Source organism: Aotus nancymaae, unplaced genomic scaffold (assembly GCF_030222135.1).
Source record: "Aotus nancymaae isolate 86718 unplaced genomic scaffold, 86718_ANA_hifiasm-v0.15.2.pri h1tg000092l, whole genome shotgun sequence".
Classification (NCBI taxonomy): Eukaryota; Metazoa; Chordata; class Mammalia; order Primates; family Aotidae; genus Aotus; species Aotus nancymaae.
In genome coordinates, this window is record NW_026988507.1 from 3350554 (window position 1) to 3366884 (window position 16331).

At 40.0% G+C, this 16331-nt stretch overlaps 1 protein-coding gene across 4 annotated transcripts in view; it reads left to right on the forward strand.

The window, feature by feature from the left end:
• Positions 1-5046: 5046 nt before the first annotated feature.
• Positions 5047-16331, forward strand: part of SLC38A4 (solute carrier family 38 member 4) — an 81211-nt gene continuing 69926 nt past the window's right edge. Inside the window, exon 1 of one of the 4 annotated variants that reach the window (XM_012459095.3) lies at positions 5047-5129. The gene's annotated coding sequence lies outside the window, so the exon portion shown is untranslated. Of the gene's footprint in view, positions 5130-6252; positions 6275-11223; positions 11246-16331 lie in introns of those variants that run through there. The other 3 variants (XM_012459094.3, XM_012459097.3, XM_012459096.3) reach the window with 3 other exon arrangements.

The following is a 16331-nucleotide window of genomic DNA, read 5'->3' on the forward strand; positions in this document are numbered from 1 at the left end:
GATAAAATGAGAGCAGATTAAATTTTGATGGAGTATCTAGAGATTGAGACACTACACCCAGGGGAGGAATAGAGAATTTGCTTTCATACTTGGTAGAATTAACATTTTTGCCCTGCAAGAAACAGGAAATAGGGTGGTGGACAGGCATCCAGGGACCAGAGGAAAAGGAAAGACACTTAAAGGAGAAGTTAGGACAGTGTTCCAAAGTCACCCTCCATCTAGCTTATTCTTCTGTTTACTGCCAACCTAAAGAGGACTGTGCTTAGATAAAGGGTAGGGACTCTCCATGGTGGGGTAATTTTTTTAAACTTATTTATTTTACTGTAGGTGCATACTCTATCTGGCATTTCTCCCCATGTTATCCCTCCCCACCCTCCCATCTCTCCCCACTCCCCACTGTCTCTCCTCTACCCACCCCAACTGCCCCCAGTGTGTGATGCTCCTCTCCCTAAGTCCATGTGTTCTCATTGTTCGACACCCATCTATGAACGAGAACATACGGTGTTTGACTTTCTGTTCTTGTGTCAGTTTGCTGAGAATGATGGTTTCTAGATTCATCCAAGTCCCTACAAAGGACATGAACTCATCGTTTTTTATGGCTGCATAGTATTCCATGGTGTATATGTACTATATTTTCTTTGTCCAGTCTATCATTGATGGGCATTTGGGTTGGTTCCAGGTATTTGCTATTGTACACAGGGCTGCAATGAACATACACATGCCTATGTCTTTATAGTAGAATAATTTATAGTTCTTTGGGTATATACCCAGTAATGGGATTGCTGGGTCAAATGGAATTTCTATTTCTAGATCATTGAGAAATTACCACACTGTCTTCCACAATGGTTGAACTAATTTACCCTCCTAACAACTGTGTAAGAGTGTTCCTATTTCTCCACATCCTCTCCAGCATCTGTTGTCTCCAGATTTTTTAATGATCGCCATTCTAACTGGCGTAAGATGATATCTCAGTGTGGTTTTGTTTTGCATTTCTCTAATGACCAGTGATGATGAGCATTTTTTCATATGTTTGTTGGCCTCGTATATGTCTTCTTTTGAAAAGTGTCTGTTCATATCCTTCACCTACTTTTGAATGGGGTTGTCTGTTTTTCTCTTGTAAATTTGTTTAAGTTCTTTGTAGATTCTGGATATTAGCCCTTTGTCAGATGGGTAGATTGCAAAAATTTTTTCCCATTCTGTTGGTTGCCGATTCACTCTAATGATGGTTTCTTTTGCTGTACAGAAGGTCTGGAGTTTAATTAGATCCCATTTGTCTATCTTGGCTTTTATTGCCATTGCTTTTGGTGTTTTCATCATGAAGTCTTTGCCTATGCCTATGTCCTGGATGGTTTTGCCTACAGTTTCTTCTAGTGTTTTTATGGTGTTAGGTTTTATGTTTAAATCTTTGATCCACCTGGAGTTAATTTTAGTGTAAGGTGACAGGTAGGGGTCCAGTTTCTGCTTTCTGCACATTGCTAGCCAGTTTTCCCAACATCATGGTGGGATAATTTTAAATTAAGAGCAAGAGTAACAGAATAATGAGTTGATAAGCAGAAGACTCCATTTGACGAGGATGTTTGGAATTTATATTTGGATATTAAATGCCATGATCATCTTGACAAACTCATATACTATCTCATACCTTTAAAATGGGATGGTTGACACGTTCTCACTCATAGGTGGGTGTTGAACAATGAGAACACATGGACCCAGGAGGGGAGCATCACACACTGGGGTCTGTTTGGGGGTCTAGGGGAGGGGTGGGGGTGGTGAGAAGGTTGAGGAGGGATAATATGGGGAGAAATGCCAGATATAGGTGACTGGGGAATAGAGGCAGGAAACCACATTGCCATGTATGTACCTATGCAACAATCCTGCATGATCTGCACATGTGCCCCAGAACCTAAACACAACTGAAAAAAAAAAAAGATGGTTGAGTTTATCTGGTGGAATTTCCCCTTTATGCTACAAATTATACTGGTAGAATTAAAACTGGTTGCATTAAAAAACACAAAATCAGAACCTAGAATTAAGGTGTGACTTTGTCCTTTACACATTAAATATTGCAGGATCTTGCAACACATCTTTCCTAACATACTACATGCTGCAATATGTCAACACAAAATGAAGAGAAAATGTAGGACTGCGTGTAAATCTCAGTTTCATATTGACTTTCCCACTTTTTTGTTTGTTTATGTGTCTAAGGCTTAAAGGAACCTCTCTTGACATCATGAAACAAATTCTCCTTAAAGTGGAGGTACTCTGGCCTTGCATGGGAGGCTCATTCCTTTCTGACTCACTCAGAAACTTTTTCCCATTCACAGTCTGGCTTATTATAAGGGCCAAACTTTTTTTTTTCTGAACTCTTTGTGACAAGTTGAATTAACAAATTCCTTCATGCCCCATCTTGCTCATCAGTGGAGGATCCGATATCGGAAAGATTCCACTGAGCTGGATCATTTCTCCTAGATAGCAAAGGAAGCAACCACTGACAAGCAGTGCACTCTGATGTTTAGAGCCATGTGGCTGACCTAGGGCAGGGCAAAACAAAAGCACCATATTGGGGGTGGATTAGATTTTCCATTATTAAGAAAGGACCAGGATAATAAAAGTAACCCTGGCTATCTCTAGGAAAGTAATGTGTGCCTTTGAGAGATATATGGATTCACAGGAAACCTAGTCACACAGATTGTCCTATGGTGGGGAGATAGAAAGGGAATCTTAGTTCCACATTTATCCCGTTTTGGAGACTAGAGCTTGCCTGGCTCTGGGGAGCATGAGTAGAGAACATCTGAGCAGGCCAGGTGTCCCTCTTGCTACCTAAGGCAACTGCTGCACTGAGATGGATCCCCTCCTCTCACCATCTCAGGAGCACCAGCTCATAACCTGCTTCAACTACAGGCTTGGGCATCCTGCAGCATATAAATATGCTAAGTTGCAATCATCTTTAAGAAGCAAACACCTTCCCACACTCATCTTTGAGTCATTTCCTTAGTGAAGTCCCTCCCCAAACCCAGTGTATCTTTTCATCACTGCAGTTTTGTCATCTTGTGTTTATTCTTGTTACTTTTTGATTAAAATATTTGCTTCTACCAAAATTATAAACTCCACAAAGATGGGAATTGTGCTTGGTTTTGTTCACTGTTCTGTTCCTAGCATCTAGCATTTAGGAGGTAACCAATAAATACCTGTTGAATCAGAGGATGAGTAAATGTGGGCAGCCCTTGGTTTTCCATGGGAGGAGATGGGGTCACCAGACTTGAATAGGGGGCTACCTAAGGGCAGGCCGAGCCCAGAGGGAGAGACATCTCAAGGGAGGTCGGTGTCTGAGAGGCACAACCTCCTTGAAAAGGTGTTTGTGTCAGAGCCTTCCTTTGTGCAGCCAAATTAGCCCGAATTTCAAGTTTACTTTTCTATTCTGGAATATCCCTGAGATGTGCTTCACTCTTCAGAACCTGGCATTATGGAGAATGGGCCATATGTACACATATGAGAACTGATTAAATAAGCAGTCCATTTAAAAGTTGAGGAGTTTCACAGTAAACCAGTTTGTGTCTTGGAATTGCTTATCTTGAGAAGGCTCAAATGATTTTAATCTTTATTTGATCTCACCAATTCTCTCCAAATCCTGCCAATTTTGACATTTTAGTAGCTTTATAAAAGATGTCTATATTTATAAAATAAGAATCAATGGAGAAGTGTGATAATGTGAAGAGAACCTAGTTTCAACAAGCAGATAGGAAATTCAAAACTATTCTGAATTAGTTCAATTCCACAAAATGTAAACTTCTTGCTGTGATAGAGAGGTTTACCATATTTTCTTGGAGGCTAAGGAGAAAACAAATTTTTATAAAACAAATATGTTTACATTCTTTTTTTTAGATTTTAAAATGGTAGCTCCAGTGAAAATGTGTTACATCATCCTTCTGTTGAATCTGTATTGTCAGACGGTCCTAGTACAGTTTGATGTGGATGTGTGTGTGCATTCATGCAGTGTTTTTAGTGTTCCTGATTATTATGCATTATCCAGGTGGGCTTCTGCTGTTATCCTATTTTTTTTTAAGCACTAAGCTGTTGCTGGTGTTAACAGTTATTGAGAGCTGTAAAATGAGAAGCTTCTAGGTGTTCATGGTATGGATGAGCAGTGAAACTTGCCATTCTGAATAAAGTTAAATTGAATGTGTGATAATTCAGAATGCAAATTGTGTTGCCTGGTGACTTAGATAAACTGTGGGGAAAAGGTCTCCATAGAATATTTTTTTTCCCTAAAGAATGAAAACTCACTACTAAATAAATTGAGGAATGTGAACATATTTGTTACATGGGCCTTCTTTGAAACAAGAATTTTGTTTAATACTAGAAAATAGATTTAACATAAACAGTTTTCCTTACAGTGGTTGTAACTTTAACAAACAATTGAAGTTGGTGTGCTCTTTATTATTATAGCCTAATTCCTTCTTCATATATACTGAGGATTATGCTTGAACTGGAATTCTAGAAAAAAATGATCACCAAAGACCCACTCTTAAGTACTAGCAAGTTATCCTGTTTCCTTCATGCATAGAGTGATGTTTACTGTGAATGACAGGTTTTTCATTTGTACTCCTTTCCCAAATGTTTCTTTTTCTTTATGTAAAGTTCAGGTTTGTCACCTCCATAGCAGGAGGAAATTTAGTGAGTCACCTACCCTGAACACTCTTACAGACTTTAAAATAAATATCCACATGTACTTCAACTTATAGGACAGATCCAGTAAATGCAACCTTGGTTCATGGAAGAAACCTAACCGTCAAAAAATAACTTACACCAGGATCTTCTCTGTTATCCTGGACCCAGGAAAGAGGAAGCAGGGATTGGGCTTCCAGGCTTCACTCTGGAAGGACAGCTGGACATCTCGGCCCCACCTGGGTGGATGCTTTGGTTTACTTCTCAGGTTGCCGCCTGACGATTGGTGGCTGGCCTGGAAGGGAGGGTCCGCAGGAAACGCGACACTGGGGATGCTGCCCCTATCACATGATGGAAATTTCCACTCTTTAGAAAGGCGAAAAGAAAAGAAAGAAGGGTATCTCCATCCATCCCTTTCTGATACTTTCTCTGAATCCGTCTGGAAAGGGTGGTAAAAGAGGCGGGTGAGTGATTTTTTTTTTTCTTGTTAGACTTAGAGACTTGTCAATGTCCAAACTTGCAGCTGGATCCCAGCCTGGATAGGTGCTTGTGTGTACGCACGGGGGACACGCGCACGTGTGTAGCCCGGTTTCTCAGTCGTCTAGGGCTTATGTCTGGGGCTTTTCATGACTTGCTTATGGTTCCTAATTCTTACTGTTTTCCAAAGATTCACGCTCTAGGTGGGTTACTGCACGCTAATGACTGGGTTGACTAGAAATAACGTAAACTAGGGCACACGGAGGGAAGAGACTGGGCGGGCTCACGTGTGACTTCTTTTTCAAGGAGAGGTGATTTTGCCAAGGTAGCCTATTACCAGGGGGACTGGGACGTGGGGTACCTCCGCCCCCCGCCCGGGGATTCCCTGGGCTCTTGGATTTCTAGTTGGTTGTATTGGGGCTGCGTTCCGTGGCCGCGCCGCCTGCCTGGCTGAGAGGCCCGACTCCGCAGGGGGAGCTGGCTCAGCGACCGCCCAGGATCCCGCTGGCAAGGTGTTACCCGAGTCCCTGGAGCCGCGCCTGCGTCCTCAGGGCGGGGTCACTGGGTGCCAGGCTTAAAATAGACCCGTCCTCTCTGACAACTGGGTCGCCCCAGACACCAGCATGATTCCCCTGGCGGGGGGACTCTGACCTGGGGACCTCCCAAGGAGTCTCTTTCAAGTGAGAAGGCGAGAGCAGAGCAGGATGTGGGCACCTGGTTTCTGGGAGGTGGGCGGGTCTGAAAACTGCGCCAGTGGTTCTGAAGGGTGCTTCCCGCGTGGTCGGATAGCCAGGCCTGCTTCGCGTGGGAGTGAAGGGCGGGGCGGGGCGGAAATGTGAGCGGGACGCATAGTGGGGTCGCAGGAACCGAGCGAAGAGAAGCCCAGGGAGGAGGGGCAGAAGGCAGGAACTGATTAAAGGTTAGACCTCGTGGGGTGAGGACGGGAGGAAAAACTGAGAGAAGAGCGAATGAAGGAAGAAAGTGAGACGAGGGAGGGAGATCCCGGACGAGGAAACCCCAAGAAGCGTGAGCCGGGAGCACCCTTGAGCCCAGGAGAGGTGGTGAGCGCCACTCACCAGCGGTGCGCCCAGGCAGCGCGCGGAGAGGGACTCTAAGTCTAGCGGTGGCACAGGTGGGCGCTGCGCTCTGGGCCAGCACAGGGTGCCGGTTGTGAGGAAAACGGCGAATCTCCCAGCTCCTCTTTGTGATCCATCAGGGAGAGGTAGGAGATTGCCCTTCCTCTGAGCGCCAGGACTGGACCTAGAGATGCTCACCGGGGTGATGACTTGGAGGAAAAGGGGTGAACTAAGTTGGTAAACTGCGGGTTACGTAGTCGCAGGTGTGCCAGGGCGTTGGCAGAGGAGTGCAGGAGGCAGTGATGCGGGGACTTGTGAAAATTGACTAGGGCCCGGAGATTCCCAGGCCGCGGTCCTTTTTTGAGCCTTTAGGTACCTGGGCCCAGATTATGCTGGAGAAGGACAGGTTGGTGCTTGTCTATTTTCTCAGAGCAAAAGCTGCATTTCTACCTGTCCCAGGGAGATCTTAAATCTATAGTGTGAAGGGAGTAGGAGTGGCCCAGGGGCAATAAGCTCATCCAGGCAGGTACTTCCTGCAGACTCTTCCTAGCCCAGCACCCCATCCTCCGGCTAAAGAACCCACTGCTCAGTTATCCATTTGGTTCGGTAGGGGGAGAAATCGGGGGAGGGGAGACGGCCAGGCAGCTTCTTACCTTAAGGGAAGCGGGGAGAGGTCAGGGATTCAACAGTGAATGGCCTGTTGCTGATTTCTAGCAATCCTCTAGCCATCTTTTTTGCTTCTGGGCAGCTCTAACATAATCATTAGTGCTAAACTGTCTGCAAAGAGAGCATCCTACGTTTAGATCTCAATTTCCAGGGCCTAGCAGGGGGTTGGGGAAATCAGCCCATGTTGTGTTTTTTTGTTGTTTCCACTGCAAACAAGTCTCTTAAAACGTCGCTGAAATTGGTGAACTCTCTCCTTGTGCAACACAATAAGTGTGTGTGTGTATGTGTGTGTGTGTGTGTGAGAGAGAGAGAGAGAGAGAGAGGACCTCTCAAATTCCAACAAATGAATCTATAGAAAATCTAAGTTTTGGGTAGAAGTCTGTAAAAGCAGAGACATTGCAAAGAATATCTGATCTTTCCAAATTTCTGAATACCAGTGTTCAGAGACAGGAAGCTTTTGATCAGGCCGATTTTATCACAAAGCAACAAAAGGCTGGAAGATTGGTTATGTAAAGAGATAAGTAACTTTCTTTGGAGGCTGCTCTCAACTAAATTAATGATAATTCTGGCTCACACACATGTAGGAACTTTTACATTATATGTTTCTAAGTGCTTCCTTTATGTTAACATTTGACCTTCATAACAATCTTATGAGATAGATTCTATTATTATACACATTTTATAGGTCAGAAAATGGTGATAGACAGTGTGAAGAACACAGAATATTTTGGAAGTTCTACGTGGGCATTAATGATTCATAAATGTAAATAAATTCTCTTTCACTTTGTTCTTTATCATGAGTAGAGCTGGACAGGTGACTTTTAGGGACCTGGAGCTGACTTCTTGTCTATTACAGACTAATCCTATCCCAAACAAGCTAAAGACATGATCATGCAGCTAAAGTCTCTGAATCTTTGCAGTCTTAGGACTGGATTTTTTCTACGTAAGTGACATTCGAGATATGCATAGTGTACATATGTTCCATTTCAGTTTATCAGCACAAACATGTGCTGAGGACAATCACAGTACACGTGACAGCTTGTGGACTTTGTGCTTAATGTTTTTCTTCTTACATGACATTGCCTTTGTTCATTTCTGCAGTGTTTTCAAGCATCTATATCAGTTTCATTTTTTTTTTTGAAACTTAACCTTTTTTTCTTTAACTTTTTACATATCTAAAGCAAAGATTTCTATAAAATCAGAGGTTCAGTTACATATTTTTATATACATCAAAACAATAATGTTTCAAAATAATTATACAGTTTAAAAATATGTGCTTCCATGTATCACTTGAAATCGTCTTGCAAGCCACTACTGCCCTGATGATGTCCTGTAGGAAGGATAAGGGGTAGAAATAGGGGAGGGACAAAAGAAAGGAAAGGTGCTTTAAGAGCCAGGCTTTGTACTAAGCCCTTTAATGGGAATCTCATTTAATCTTCACATGATACTCTATTTGATAGGTATTTGTTATCTCTGTTTTACAGACAGGAAATTGAAGAGGTTAAGGAAGGAGCCAAGAGTCACATTGCTAATAAGTGATAATGCTGGTATTAGGATCAAATTTACCCCATGCAAAAGATCCTGCTTGTTGCAATAAAGACAGAAGTAAAATAAAGACAACCAGAGGGAAGCGAACAAAAATGTAAGGAAACAAGGGTGTTAGAAATGTGATACATAACACAATATGGTGTGAGAGATGAGAGACATGGAAAAACAGAATCAGTTTCATGTCTCTCTTAGTTCTTCCTTCCACCGTGTATGTCATGACCTAATTTCACTCATTCATTCCATAAATAATTATCAAGTGTTACTATCTTCCAAAAATTATATTAGGGAGTTTCTTTTATTCCTATCTCCCTAGCACCTAACACAGTGCTAGGCAAATACCAAGTACTCAAGAAATGTTTGTGGAACAATGAATGAGTCTAGTGGAGGAAAGAATAGATAAGCAAACATTTGCAATACAACATGGTAAAAAAACAGGGGGAAAAAAAAAACACTCTACCAGAGAACCTGGCTCAGGAAGGGGGTCAGAGAACGTTTACAGACCAGGTGGAACCTGAGTGAGGTTTTGAAGTAAAAATAAAAGTTAGCTAGGCAAAGAATTGGAGGATGTGAGAAAAGGACTCTCAATGAAGAGACCAGAATGAGAAAGGATAAGAAGGGAGTCAGTTCGGGAATTTAAGAGTTCAGTACTCTTAATCAGTAGAGAATGCTTGGGAGGAGGGTGGGGAGGGATGCGTGGTCAGGGAGGTTCTTGTACATTCTCTCTGCAAGTGTCCCTTTGCTCTGTTCCTTCCTTGAATTTTGAGTTACCTGTGCTAACAGAACAAAGTAATTGAATACAGGAATTAGCAATACATTTTATTATTATTTTATCATTTTATTATGATCCCATAATAGAAAGCATATAGCTTTTTTGATTGCTTTTAATGTTAGGATTTAAAACCAGTGCTCAAATGGAAAGATAAGACAACAAAGTGTTATCTTTCCATTTAAGGAAAAACTAAATTATTTTTCTGGTTCTCAAGGGCATATTCTATTTTTGCATAGATAAGATTTACACAAACATACAACAAAATCCAAACAAATATTCTTCTATGCTTTTATGAGGGGAGAAGTGGCGGGGATTTCTCTTCTGATTTTAGTTTTTAATGGCTTTGTTTTTCACTTTAGTATATTAGAGCAGAGTCAGGAAGTAAAAATGTATAAAAAAAGGTGAGGTAGGGAATTGAATGACAGTAACACATGCCATCCTTTTATCTTTATGGTAGATGTTTATGCTAGTCAAGATCCTGGCTTTTCATAACAGACTTTGAAAACTTTTATTCTGTAAGGATCTATTTTTCCAGGTTTTCATTCCAAGCTCAGAAGTCTGCATACCTCTTTACCATATCCATGCTTGGTCATAATGTTGTTAGGAAGGGAATTCAGTTACTTCTACCACCCAACCCGTTATTTGAAATGTTCACAAATGAAATAAAATGTTTTTATAGCACAATTTCCTCTATCATAACTAAAATAAAGGAAAAAGGAGAGAAAATGGGGAAAAGGACTAAATAACACTCATGCCAGACAGTCCAGCCCAGAGGATGTTATTCCCTGTACAATACGGTTATGTCTTGTAGGCTATTTCCCTCTGTTGTTCCTGATAAATCTAATGCGTACTCATCATTAAAATTACTATCATCTCAGTACCCTCGTTTCCTCTCAGTTGGGTCTCTTTTATTCATTGCTGTCACCCTGGTGCCTCACACAGTGCCTGGTATAAACAGACACTGGTACATGTTTGTTGAATGAGTGAAGGAAGGAAGGAAAACCTGTTTCTTTCTCTGTTTTTTAAGAGAAAATATTCTTTAAATAAACATGTTTTTCATTGACCTATTAAAGGCCTTTGCAAAAATGATTTTTTGCATTGTTTATACTCAATATAAATAACTTTAAATCGTTTACTTAATTTGCGTGACTGCACATGATTAAGATTATAAGCTTGGTAGGCAAGGTACTGTGGATATGGATCCTGACGCCTTTTAAAGCTGGGCTTCCTGGGCTCACATCTTGACTCTATCATTCCAACTTCCTGGGTTCCAATTCTGGCTCTCCCACTTTTTACCTGAGTCACCTTGAGCTAGTTGGTCCACCTTACTGCTGCCCTCATCTGTGAAATGGGGAAAATAATAGCTCCTACGGCACAGGGATTTTAGAAGGATAGATGAGTGAATATTTGCAAAGCATTTAGAATCATATCTGGCACTTTTAAAAATAGTAGCTATGCTACAGAATTATTGTGCTGATGATACCACACGGCACATAAATACTCAATAAAATACGATTGCTACTATAGATACTATTGCAAATCTTCATTTCTATAATCTGCTATGAGGATTCGGGGCCCTTACAGCCTTTCCATTTTTTTTGGTCCAGTGAAAGTCTTATTGATTCTATCTTCCCTTTCACTCGTAACTGTTTCTACCCATCCTGTGTTTGTCCTGTCATTTTGCCTTGCGTCATTTGCTCATTTTACACAGCATAGTCCTAAGAGTTGGGACTTTGCTCTTTGTTTTGGCATAATTTAATAACACTGGGTACGCTCGTGGTACTATAAAAATGTTAAAGAAGAAAAAAGATGCAATTTACCAAGAGGCAACGCTGGCTTAACAGCAGGATGGGTCGCTGTTCTGTTTGCAGTGTTGGTACTCCTGAAGGCCGCCAGCATCTAGGGGCGTGGCTGGGGGGCTCTCCAGTGACCACAAGTCCTGGGCGGCCACTGGGGTGTGCGCAGAGCTGGGAGCATGAGCCGGGTGGTGGCGTGCACGGAGGACCGCGGGAGGCTGCCGCCTCGGGACACTCCACTCGCCCAGGTTTGCTTCCTGCTTTTGCGTGGCAACTCGATTAGATGGACCGGGAGAGTGGGTGAGACGAAAGTGAAAGGGGAAAGAGAAAAAGGCGTGTTGCGAAGCACTGAAAAATGAGGCAGGTAGAAGGGATTCATTAAGAAGAGAGGCTGTGGCAGTCCTTGCTTTTAAGAAGCATTTCGTGCATGCTAGTTGGTGCTATTCAGGCTATAGTCTTGTTTCTGGAACTTTTCCAAGTGGGAGGACTGTGTTTCATGGATGCAGAATAGTCTTTAAAACCGTATGACTAAACTGACCTCTGTTGTTAAAGTGATCTAAGTAAAAGGGTTCGTGTTTCCAACTTCGCTTTGTGAATGCCTGAAAAGTAATCAAAAGGTTGAGAACACTGAAATATAGCTATTTTATTGCAGTCCTGAGCATACAGTCATTACTGTTTTATTAATTCTTATTTTTTGAAGCAATTCTTTAGTATTTCTTTAGTAACAAACAGTATGCTTTAAAAAAAAGTATCATACCTTTTTGGCATGTGCCATTATGCTATATTTCATTATTCTTTCTGTACAGAGGCATCTGTACTGATGGTTGACATATATATTAAAACTTTGTATTTTAAAGTAATTACAGATTCACATCCAGTTGCAAAGGTAGCACAGAAGGCTACCTAAACCTTTCACCTAGTTTCCTTCAGTGGTTACATCTAACATACTTTAGTACAATATTAAACCCATATTATTCCAATATGACATTGGAATAATGTGTGTATAGTTTCTATGTCATTTTGCCACATGTGTAGATTTGTGCAATCTGACCCACTGTAGGCCAGGCAAGATGCAGAACTTCCACCTGTGTTTTGCACAAGATCTCCCTTGTTCTACCTCTTTATCTCCACCTCCTCCTCACTACCCCTGGCAACAACTTGTTTTCCATCCCTATATTTTCATCATTCTGAAACTGTTACATAAATGGAATCATACTGCATGTGAACTTTTTGAGATTGAGTTTTTGTTTTGTTTTTTTTTTTTTCACTCATCTTGATGCTCTTGAGATCCATGAAAGTTATTAAGTAGATGGACAGTTTGGTCCTTTTTCATGCTGAGTAGTATTCCAGTTGTTTGACTCTATCTAGTGCTGCACATTTTCTTTTGTTTTTTAAATCAGTGAAACAGTGGAAATTGGAACTTCAGTGGGATTAAAGAGATAACTTGAGGGTGCTTGGAGAGGTGAAAAGTATGAGGACAAAATGTGAATATTTTTATTTTCAAAATGACATTTTTATGTGTTAGGGCAAAAGGATGTATACACTCCATCTTCATTTAAAAATAGAAATCACTGGAGGATTGGAAAGAAGAAAAGGAAATGGACGGAAAAAAGTATGTACTTAGACAATAAGGTATATCTAATAACTTTTGAAGTTTTTACAGCCGTACAGTAATTTATTCTGTGATTTTACTGTAGTTAAGACATCGCAGAGTTCTTGAAATGAATCAAAACAATGCCTCTGCAATAGGAAATTCCCTGCCAGTCTATGCTCAGACACATACTGCAAACTCAGGGACAGAGGCATGGCTGGAAATGACAGTGAGTAGCTCCCGGGTTTGACAGGGGTCACCCAGAGCCCAAAACAGCATCTTTAGCCCAAGGGCAACTATCAAGGGCAGGATGTTCAGGCTCAGAGACTGTCAGTTACACTATGCTGACCTTCACCTTATCTGCTGCTAGAAGGAGGTCTCCCAGAGGCCCCTTCAAGTCGGGTTTTAAAATGAAATGTTATTCTTTATCTGCCTGCTCACAAGCAAGAGAAGCCTGGAAACTGAAGGCTGCAGCTAGCCAGAAATGCATAGTTTCTGAATAGTACCTGGAAGACTTAGGCTCAAACCCTCCCCTCACCCAGTACCCATTGGAGAACTCCTCCTCCAGAGGAGAGAACAAATGTCCACTACAATCTGAAAGCATTTGAGGTTTTAGAATTTCATATTCTGGAATTTCAGAGACATATTGTCAATTCACAGATTAAAACAATCTGTCTGGAGCCCTGACTAGACTTGAGTTCAACTGAATGCACTGCCCTGAGTCTCCGTTTTAATGATTTCTGTTACCAGAAAAATATTCCTTATACTAAACCTTGGGAAAGGATGGAATATAGTTGGCAATGGTGGTTCCAAAGTCTCAACATGAAGAACCATCACAGCTAAAATAATTTATAACTCTTTTTATAGGCAGATCTGCTTTTCTGAGTCTTTTGAAATGGAATAGAATTATTTGTGCTGTTTTTATAATGTATTTTATTTTAACCAAACGTTAGATACCTCACATCACTTTGCAGGGTATTCTTTTGGGTCATATCTCCTGCGTGTACTCAGGGAAGATAATTTAATCCTATAATCTTGAGGGAGTGAACACTTCTCTGTAAGTCAGGAGACCAAACAAAAGACCCACTGAATTTTGTATACCACTCTTATATTGTTTACCTATTTGACTAATGACGACAGTCATTAGGAAGGTGTGATAAGAAATGTAAATATATTGACTATGATTCTGAACATTGCAGGCATTGTTTTTTAAGGGGTGATGGGAGGGTTGTTTTCTAATTTTTTTAAACTTTTTCTTTGAATAGAAGTAATGCAGTTTTTGAAAGAAAAATAAAATAGAAATGCCGTATGTGCATTGTATGATTACTCTTCAACTATATGTTAAACTGTATATGTTGCACAATTACTTTTAAACTACTTCATAATGTTATTATGGTATCCACATTGAAGAATGAAGCCAAATATAATGCTTTTCATTATTCTTTATACCAAAATTCCTTGAAGTTCAAACTTCTTAACCTGGTAATCAAGAACAACCTCAGCCAAACTCTACGCAAACATTCTATTTTAGCTGAAATAGACCCTTGTTTGGTGTTACCGAGGTCAAACTTCTGATCCCATGTCCCCCGCCTGGAATCCACTCTTCTCTCTCTGAAGTCACATCATTCTTCCTACACAAAACCTACTTTATTTGCCCCAGCCCTCCATTTCAGTTCCTCATGTCTTGGAGACAGGGATCCTATTTTTATGAGTCATATTCAACATAAAGTAGGTATCCAATGGTGATGGACTGTCTTAGGAGCTAGGCTCAGAAGTTAGACAGTGGGTTGTGAGTTTTGGCTCAGCCATAAGGACCTTATCAACTTTGGTCTTTGGGTAAGTTGTCTTTCAACCCTAATTGTTGTCATAAGAAGGGATAGGGTCCGTTTATGTCTATCAGTTAGGAAGAGAGAATCTCCAGTTGCCCACCCACTGAGATTAGACACAAATAGATGAAAATGAAGGAGTCTTCCCATCTTAGGTCTCATAAAAATATGTATGTTTGGCACAGATTTTATTTTTGCTAAGAGATTCTAACTTTATTCTATTTCTGTGATTGTACCTTAAATAATTACTCTTTGTTAAGTGATTGGAACGTACATGTACATGTGTGTCAAAATAACACCCTCCCCAAGATGTAAAAAAAAACCAAAAAATTAAAGGTTGGGTTGCATAAATGCATATTTGATATGCATACATTTCATGATCTTATATGTAGAAGAATCCTAAAGACTCCACAATAAACTCTTGAATCTGGTAAGCAAATCAGTAAAGTTGCAGGATATAAAATCAACATACGAAATCAGTTACATTTCTATATGTTGACAATGAACTATTCTGAAAGGAAATTAACAAAACAATCACATTTATAGTAACATCAAAAAGAATAAAATACTTAGGAATGAACATAATTAAAGAGGTAAACCTCTTATATACTGAAAACTATAAAAGGCCAATAAAAGAAATTAAAGCATCAAATAAATAAAAACACATCTTGTGTTCATGGAATGGAAGACTTAACATTATTAAAATGCCCATACTATCCATAATAAGCTACACATTAAATGCTGTCCTCATCAAAATCCCAATGACTTTTTTTTTAAAGAAACAGGAAAAATAATCCTAAAATTTATATGAAACCATGAAAGACTCAAAATAGCCAAAGTGATTTTATGAAAAAACAAAGCTGGAGGCATCATATTTCCTGATTTCAAAATATATTACAAAGCTATAGTAATTGAAAAAAAAATGTGGTACCAAAAAACAAACAATACAACAAAAGCATTATGGTATTGGCATAAAGAGAGTGATAGATCAGTCAAACACCATAGAGAGCCCAGAACTAAGCCCATGCATATATGGACAACTGATCTTCAACAAGGGTCCCAAGAACACACAATAGGGAAAAGACAGCCTCTTTAAAACAAAGTGTTGAGAAAACTGTATATCCACATACAAAAAAATAAAATTGGACCTTTATCTTAAATCATAAACAAAAAAAACTAAAAATGGACAAAAAATTTGAGTGTAAGACTTGAAACTGTGAAACTCCTAGAAAAAAACATAGGGAAAAACTTTTGACATTGGTCTTAGCAGTGATTTCTTGGATAAGACACCAAAAGCACAGGCGGCAAAGCAAAAGTAGACACATGGTACTACATCAAACTAAAAAGCTTCTGCACAGCAAAGGAAACAGTCTTTTCCTTTGAAAAGGCAACGTATGGAATGGGAGAAAGTATTTGCAACCCATGTATCTGATGAATTCAATATCCTAAATATATAAGGAACACCTACATAACAAATAACATGATTTTTTTAAAAAAAGGGTGAATAGACATTTATTCAAAAAGACATACAAATGGCCAACAGGTATATGAAAAGATGCCCAACATCAGTAATCATCAGGAAATGCAAATTAAAATCCCAGTGAAATATCACCACACCCACATTAGGATGGCTATTATCAAAAAATCAAAAGATAAAAAAGGCTAGCAAGCATTTGGAGAAAAGGGAGCTCTTGTACACTGTTGGTTTGAATATAAATTAGTACAGGCAATATGGAAAACAGTATAGAAATTCCTAAAAAAATTAAAAATCAAACTACTATATGATCCAACAATCCCACTTTCTGGATATATATCCAAAAGAATTGAAATCAAAACCTCAGAGCAATACCTGCACTCCCATGTTCATTGCTGCACTATTCACAATAGCCAAGTTATGGAAACAACCTAAATGTCCAT